The sequence below is a fragment of the Salvelinus sp. IW2-2015 genome, unplaced genomic scaffold (genome assembly GCF_002910315.2).
Source record: "Salvelinus sp. IW2-2015 unplaced genomic scaffold, ASM291031v2 Un_scaffold3111, whole genome shotgun sequence".
In the NCBI taxonomy this organism is placed as follows: Eukaryota; Metazoa; Chordata; class Actinopteri; order Salmoniformes; family Salmonidae; genus Salvelinus; species Salvelinus sp. IW2-2015.
This window is the reverse complement of record NW_019944401.1, coordinates 3,647-12,065: the sequence shown is the minus strand read 5'-3', so window position 1 is coordinate 12,065 and position 8,419 is coordinate 3,647. Positions and strand designations below refer to the sequence as shown.

At 42.3% G+C, this 8,419-nt stretch overlaps 1 pseudogene; it reads left to right on the top strand.

Moving 5' to 3' along the window:
• Positions 1–8,419, top strand: part of LOC112075370 (semaphorin-3D-like) — a 48,557-nt pseudogene that overhangs the window by 38,504 nt on the left and 1,634 nt on the right.

Sequence of the window (8,419 nt, the reverse complement as noted above, 5' to 3'; positions counted from 1 at the left end):
TACGTCGGATTGAATACAGCATTATCATTGGTGTTGTTGAATACAGCATTTACTTCTATGGATCACTGTGTGTTGAATACAGCATTACTCATGGATCACTGGTAGTTGTTGTACAGCATTAACTGGTGTGGTTGAAATACAGTCAACTTACTCTAATGGATCACTGGTGTGGTTGAATACAGCCATCATTACTCAGACCATCTGGTTTGGTTGAATACAGCATTACTCTATGGATCACTGGTGTGGTTGAATACAGCATTACTCTATGGATCACTGGTGTGGTTGAATACAGCATTACTGGTGTTGGTTGAATACAGCATTACTCTATGGATCACTGGTGTTGTTGAATAGAGCTTACGTCTATGGATCATGGTGGTTGAATACAGCATTACTGGTGTGGTTGAATACAGCATTACTCTATGGATCACTGGTGGGTTGAATACAGCATTACTCTATGGATCACTGGTGTGTTGAATACAGCATATCTCTATATGGGATTACTGGTGTGGTTGAATACAGCATTACTCTATGGATCATGCTGTTGTTGAATACAGCATTCTCTATTGGATCACTGGTTGGTTGAATACAGCATTACTCTATGGATCACTGGTATGGTTGAATACAGCATTACTCTATGGATCACTGGTGTTGTTGAATACAGCAATTACTCTTATGGATCACTGGTGTGGTTGAATACACATTACTCTATGGATCACTGGTGTGGTTGAATACAGCATTACTCTATGGATCACTGGTGTTGGTTGAATACAGCATTTACTCTATGGATCACTGGTGTGGTTTGAATACAGCATACTGGTGTGTTGAATACAGCATTACTCTATGGATCACTGGTGTGGTTGATACAGCATACTCTATGGATCACTGGTTGTGAATACAGCATTACTCTATAGGATCACTGGTGTTGGTTGAATACAGCATACTGGTGTGTTGAATACAGCATTACTCTATTGATCACTGTGTGGTTGAATATAGCACTTTGATGTGTGGTGATACAGCATTACTCTATGGATCACTGGTGTGTGTTGAATACAGGCCATTCTCTATGGATCACTGGTGTGTTTGAATACAGCATTACTCTATGGATCACTGGTTGGTTGAATTACAGCATTACTGTGTTGGTTGAATACAGCATTACTCTATGGATCACTGGTGGGTTGAATACAGCATTACTCTTATGGATCACTGGTGTGGTTGAATACAGCATTCATCTATGGATCACTGGTGTGGTTGAATACAGCATTACTTGGTGTGTTGAATACAGCATCACTGGTGTGGTTAAAATACACAGCATTACTCTATGGTCACTGGTGTGTTGAATACAGCATATACTCTACTTAGATCACTGGTGTGGTTGAATACAGCATTACTCTATGGATCACTGGTGTGGTTGAATACAGCATACTGGTGTGGTTGAATACAGCATTACTCTATAGATCACAATGGTCTGGTTGAATACAGCATTACTCTATGATCACTGGTGTTGTTGAATACAAGCATTACTCTATGGATCACTGGTGTGCGTTGAATACAGCATTACTGGATGATGGTTGAATACAGCATTACTCTATGGATCACTGGTGTGGTTGAATACAGCATTTACTTAGGATCCTGGTATGGTTGAATACAGCATACTCTTGGTTGTGGTTGAATACAGCACATTACTGGTGTTGTGAATACAGCATTACTCTTGGATCACTGGTGTGGTTGAATACAGCATTACTCTATGGATCACTGTGTGTGTTGAATACAGCATTACTCATATGGATCACTGGTGTGGTTGAATACAGCATACTCTACTAGATCAACTGGTGTGGTTGAATACAGCATTACTCTATGGATCACTGGTGTTGTTGAATACAGCATACTCTATGATCACTTGGTGTGGTTGAATACAGCATTACTGGTGGTGGTTGAATACAGCATTACTCTCTAGATCACTGGTGTGGTTGAATACAGCATACTGGTGTGGTTTGAATACAGCATACTCTATAGATCACTTGGTTGGTGGTGTGAATACAGCATTACTCTATGATCACTGGTGTGGTTGGAAATACAGCATTACTCTATGGATCACTGGTGTGGTTGAATACAGCATTACTCTATGATCACTGTGTGGTTGAATACAGCATTACTCCATGGATCACTGGTGTGGTTGAATACAGCATCAACTGGATCACTGGTTTGAATACAGCATTACTCTATGGATCACTGGTGTGGTTGAATACAGCATTACTCTATGGATCACTGGTGTGGTTGAATACAGCCCAATCACTGGTGTGGTTGAAATACAGCATTACTCTATGGATCACTGTCATACATGGTGTGGTTAATACAGCATTACTCTATGGATCACTGGTGTTGTTGAATACAGCATACTGGTGTGGTTGAATACAGCATTACTCTATGGATCACTGGTGTGTTGAATACCCATTATCTATGGATCACTGGTGTTGTGAATACAGCATTACTCTATGGATCTACTGGTGTGGTTGAATACAGCATTACTCTATAGTATCGGTGTGGTGATTACACATGGTGTGGTTGATACAGCATTACTCTATGGATCACTGGTGTGGTTTGATACAGCATTATCTATGGTCACTGGTGTGTTGAATACAGCATTACTCTATGGATCACTGGTGGTTGTTAAATTACAGACATTACTGTGTGGTTGAATACAGCATTACTCTATGGATCACTGGTGTGGTTAATACGCATTACTGGTGTGGTTGAATACAGCATTATCTATGGTGTGTGTTGAATACAGCATTACTCTATGGATCACTGGTGTGGTTGAAATACAGCATTACTGGTCATGTGGTTGAATACAGCATTACTCTAATATGGATCACTGGTGTGGTTGAATACAGCATTAGGGTGTTGGTGAATACAGCATTACTCTTGGCTAGACATGGTGTGGTTTGAATACTGCATTACTGGTTGGTGAATAACAGCATTACTCTATTGATCACTGGTGTGGTTGAATAGCATTTACTCTAAGTAATGCTGTATTCAACAACACCAGTGATCCACGCCGTGCAAAAAAAAAGGCAGAACATGTTTTAAGTTGAAATGTTACAACAACCTATAGCTAACGTTTTTGTTATTTGGAGTTATTAAATACMTTTTGATTAGAATCGCATTATATCTGCAAGCAGATAGCAGCAAAGGCTGGAAACATATTGTTTCTTTCTTCTTTTGTTTTAATATGTTGGACCACACCAGTGGCTATGAAAAGCCAACTGACATTTACTCCTGATTATTATTTGACCCTGCTGGTCATTTATGAACATTTGAACATCTTGGCCATGTTCTGTTATAATCTCCACCCGGGCACAGCCAGATGAGGACTGGCCACCCCTCATAGCCTGGTTCCTCTCTAGGTTTCTTCCTAGGTTTTGGCCTTTCTAGGGAGTTTTTCCTAGCCACCGTGCTTCTACACCTGCATTGCTTGGTGTTTGGGGTTTTAGGCTGGGTTTCTGTACAGCACTTCGAGATATTAGCTGATGTACGAAGGGCTATATAAAATAAACTTGATTTGATTTGATATGTTAAACTGCTATGTACTATGTACATACGTGTACATTTTAAAGAACCATATTTGGCCAGTTTTGGWCGCAGTTGCATGTTTTTTTGTTTGTTGTGAAAAACGAATAGGCTGTCTGGCCTGCAAATTCATTGTTGTTCCCCTTCAATACGGCCCCGTGTGCTGATTGTGTTTGACACCCCTGGGATGTCATGTCATTGGATAAGTGGGGGAGTGACTGAATATTTCCCCTCATATCGTTTATCAGGGGCTACACAGCTAGAGATGCCGGTGTCATTTGGTTAGCTAGCAAGAAATGTGAAACGCTTTGCTAGCTATGCTAAACAACTGGTATCCACAGTAAGCCTATCTCTTAGTTGTCAATGAAATTATAAGGCGAGACCCAGAGGCAGATGGTTAGAGTCCAAGAGGTTTATTAACAATCGAAAAAGGGGAAGGCAAGAGAATGGTCATGGACAGGCAGAAGGTCAAAACCAGTTCAGAGATCCAGGAGGTACAGAGTGGCAGACAGGCTCGTGGTCAAGGCAGGCAGAATGGTCAGGCAGGCGGGTACAGAGTCAGAAAACAGGCAAGAGTCAAAACCGGGAGGACTAGCAAAAAGAGAATAGAAGCARGAGTACGGGGAAAACACACTGGTTGACTTGGAACGTACAAGACAAATTGGCACAGAGAGACAGGAAACACAGGGATAAATACACTGGGGAAAATAAGTGACACCTGGAGGGGGTGGAGACAAGMACAAGGACAGGTGAAACAGATCAGGGTGTGACAGAAATTTGKCAGGCAGGCAGGCAGGCAAGTTCCCATTCCGTTATCAAAACATGGGTTGGGACAAGCATGCTTGGGCAGGCAAGCTGCAGAAGGACGAGCATGCTTCTATTCCCCATCGTTTATCAGTGCAATTTTGACGGCCAACTAGCAGAAAAAGTTTGAGAGGGTTTATCTAATGTTCCCTCGTTAGATTTKAKCTYATCTCGCTCTGACTAACATTAGTTGTTGATCTTGGTGTTGTTGATGYGCATAACTGAGGGAGAGAGAGCCTACCTTTCCATGGTTGTTTGATCAATAGGACTGGTAAGTTCCCAAATGTAAGAGGACTCCTGTGGTGTTTTACATATTTTCAGAAATTCATTCAGGTGTATTTTGGTAAATGAGTTCTAATGATCTAAAGTCGTGCTGTTGTTTACTTCCTGTAAACACACGGTCCAGTTGAAATTGAACGATGGCAGGCCCGTGTTGCATATAGGCTTACTGTAGTTCTGATTGGCTATGGCTCAACGGTCTGCATTCGACCCCGGCCCTGGGGACAAGACAGATGTTTTTACGAGGTTTTATTTATTGCGGTGTCTATTAATTGGGAAAATGACAAACTGTGTTGCTATAGAAATGTAACAAATGCCTTACTGTACGTAATTCCCAGACATTACATTAATTTACCAAATGCCTTACTGTACGTAATTCCCAGACATTACATTAATTTAACAAATGCCTTACTGTACGTAATTCCCAGACATTACATTAATTCACCAAATGACCATATCTAAGTGCTCGCTTGTCAGAAAATGTAAAAAATATTCTTATTCTTCCTGCGTGTGTATATGAACAGATGTAAAAAATATTTAATGTTGCTTAAACGCTGTCAGTCCCCCTTTTAAGAACTAGAGCAAGTCCACTCTCACTATATTGCAGACCTTTCATCTGTGAACAAATGAAAATGTGTGATTCTCAGTGAGAAACTCCCTAAAAGACAACAGACCAAAACACGTTAAAAGGATGTTCTCKAGTTCCTTAACAAAACAACCAGCCAATCAGCCTGACACGTGCACTCTTCCATCCCCTGACACGTGCACACTCCTGTCCCAGCGCTGCAGTGACCCCAGGGGTTATTGAGGGGTCAGGGGTGGAGAGGCCTGCCTGGATGTGTTATTGTAACCCACCCGGATACAATGTTAACGATCTTTCTTACCGTCTCCACCTTCCTCTCCCTGCTCTCCTCTCTTTCTTCTTATTTCATCTCCCTTCTCCCCCCTCCTCTGTTCTCTTTCTTTCCCTATCTCCTTCTCCTCCCTCTCCTCGTCTCCTTTCCTGTCCACTCCCCTCCTTCTTCAGCATTGTACCTCATCACCTCTCTCACTCCTCCTCTCCTCTCTCTCTCTTCTCTCCTCTCCTCTTCCAGCATTGTAACCTCCCTCTCTGTCTCTCTCTCCCCTAGTTCTGTTTTCAGAGGTCAGCAGTGTGTGTTCCACCCCATGGCCTCTATCAGGGCAGCCTTCAAACGGTCCGTTCGCCCATAAGGAAGGGCCGACTACCGCTGTGGAGTACACGGGGAGACCCATCCACGACCTGGCACTGGTGAGTTCTCAGCAGGGAGGAAGTGACGGACATACGGATGGACAGACAGACAGACGACAAAAGAAGGGAGCAAGCAGAAAGAGAGACAGGCAGGCACCCAGCATGACAAATCAAATTAAAAAAAAGTAACATTAGCTGTGCTGATTGAGCTAGTTTTACAGAGAACCAATCGAAAAGTCCAAAATGTAAAACCCCGCTCCCCTGGCAACTCCAGGCGAGCTTAAGGCAACCTCAAAATATGTGAAGGTTTACATAAATATGTTGAATCTCGATCTGGTGGCAGACAGGCATACAAGCAGTGCGGACAGACAAGCGGACAGACAGGCGGACAGACAGGCAACACGTGCGTTGATTAAAACAAGTTGTAAAAGCTGTTGGAATCTGACACGGCTGGTGATTTAACACAAGCTGATAAAGCTGTTGGAACGAACCGCGCTCGGTTGAACACCTCGGCTCATGCATCCCCTGGGAAAGTGGTAACTGTCACCGAGAGGTCCAGGGAATGTTTCATGTGTTTTAGTGCTCTGTCGGAAGAGGTTGACCTCACTGTTATCTAGTCCCCTGTTAGGGAACAAACAGGCGGTGGAGAGCGGCCTCCTTGGATGTGCTTGATTACCATCACACACACACACACCACACACACACACACCACACACACACCACACACAACACACCACACCGCAACACACACACAACACACACCCACAGCACCAACACACACACACACACACAAACACAACACACACACACATCACACCACACACACACACACACACACACACAACACACACACACACAACACACACACACAACCCACACACACAACACACCACACACACACACACACACCACGGTTCCTTGAAAGTGGTTGATCACTAGGGTCAGACGTCACGTCGTTGGTCATATGATTAAATTCAAGTGAAACAGCTCACATGCACCCGCCAGTGTAAGTAACCCCGAGATCACTGAACAGCACGCACAGAGAGAGTAATGGCAGCCACATTTCAAAGGAAATAATAGGACTTAAATGAGGGGTCTGTTGCCAGTTTAAACACCACAATACTTCAACATGATGCTCATGCTTGTCATATCAGTGATTTTGTTTTGCCAGGGTGGTAGGGAGAAATAACATCCACTCTGACAATTGAAGATATAATGACCTCCTTAGATTATATAAGTAGCTGTGCTTTGCTTGAGTGTTACAGTCTATTGTGATCAAAGTCGATTTGAATAATAAACATGAAACAAAACCAGTCATCCAACTCAGAACAACAATATTAAACATAACTCTCTGTGATCTGTCATCACGTGTGGTCACTGTGACCTCAAGTAACTTCATTTAATACTCCTTGAATACTCCTTGAATCCTCATTGAATACTCCTTTAATATCATTGAATAATTCTTGAATAATCCTTATAATCTCCCCTTGAATACCTTGAATTCTCCTTGAATATCTCTGTAATACTCCTTGAATACAAAAGTGAATCCATGAATACCCTTTAAATAAATCCTTGAATTCTCCTTGAAATCTAACCTTTAATACCTTGAATAAATCCGTGAGCCCTTGATATTCTCCTTTAATACTCCTTGAATACTCCTTGAATTCTCATTGAATACTCCTTTAATAATCCTTGAATTCTCCTTGAATAATCCTTTAATACTCCTTTAATAATCCTTCCTTATTTTCTTTATTTTCGTTATTTTTTATTTCACCTTTATTTAACCAGGTAGGCTTGTTGAGAACAAGTTCTCATTTACAACTGTGACCTGGCCAAGATAAAGCAAAGAATTTCGACACAAACACCAACACAGAGTTACACATAAACAAACGTACAGTCAATAATACAGTAGAAAAAGGGGGAATAAAGTATATATACAGTGTGTGCAAATGAGGTAAGATAAGGGAGGTAAGGCAATAAAATAGGCCATAGTGGTGAGGTAATTATGATATAGCAATTAAACACTGGAGTGATGAATGTGCAAGTAGAGATACTGGGGTGCAAAGTAGCAAAATAAATAAATAAATGCAGGATGGGGTAGTTGGATGGGATATTTACAGATGGGCTATGTACAGGTGCAATGATCTGTGAGCTGCTCTGATAGCTGGTGCTTGAAGTTGGTGAGGGAGAGTCTCCAGCTTCAGCAATTTTTGCAGTTTGTTCCATTGGCAGCAGAGAACTGGAAGGAAAGGCAGCCAAAGGTGGAATTGGATTTGGGGGTGACCAGTGAAATCTACCTGCTGGAGCGCGTGCTGCAGGTGGGTGCTGCTATGTGACCAGTGAACTAAGATACGGCGGGGCTTTACCTAGCAGAGACTTGGCAGTAGACTCTGCAGTAGATTGCCACTCYGCCCCCTTTGGCAGTTCTATCATGTCGGAAAATGTTATAGTTAGGGATGGAAATTTCAGGGTTTTTGGTGGTCTTCCTAAGCCAGGATTCAGACACGGCAAGGACATCAGGGTTGGCAGAGTGTGCTAAGGCAGTAAATAAAACAAACT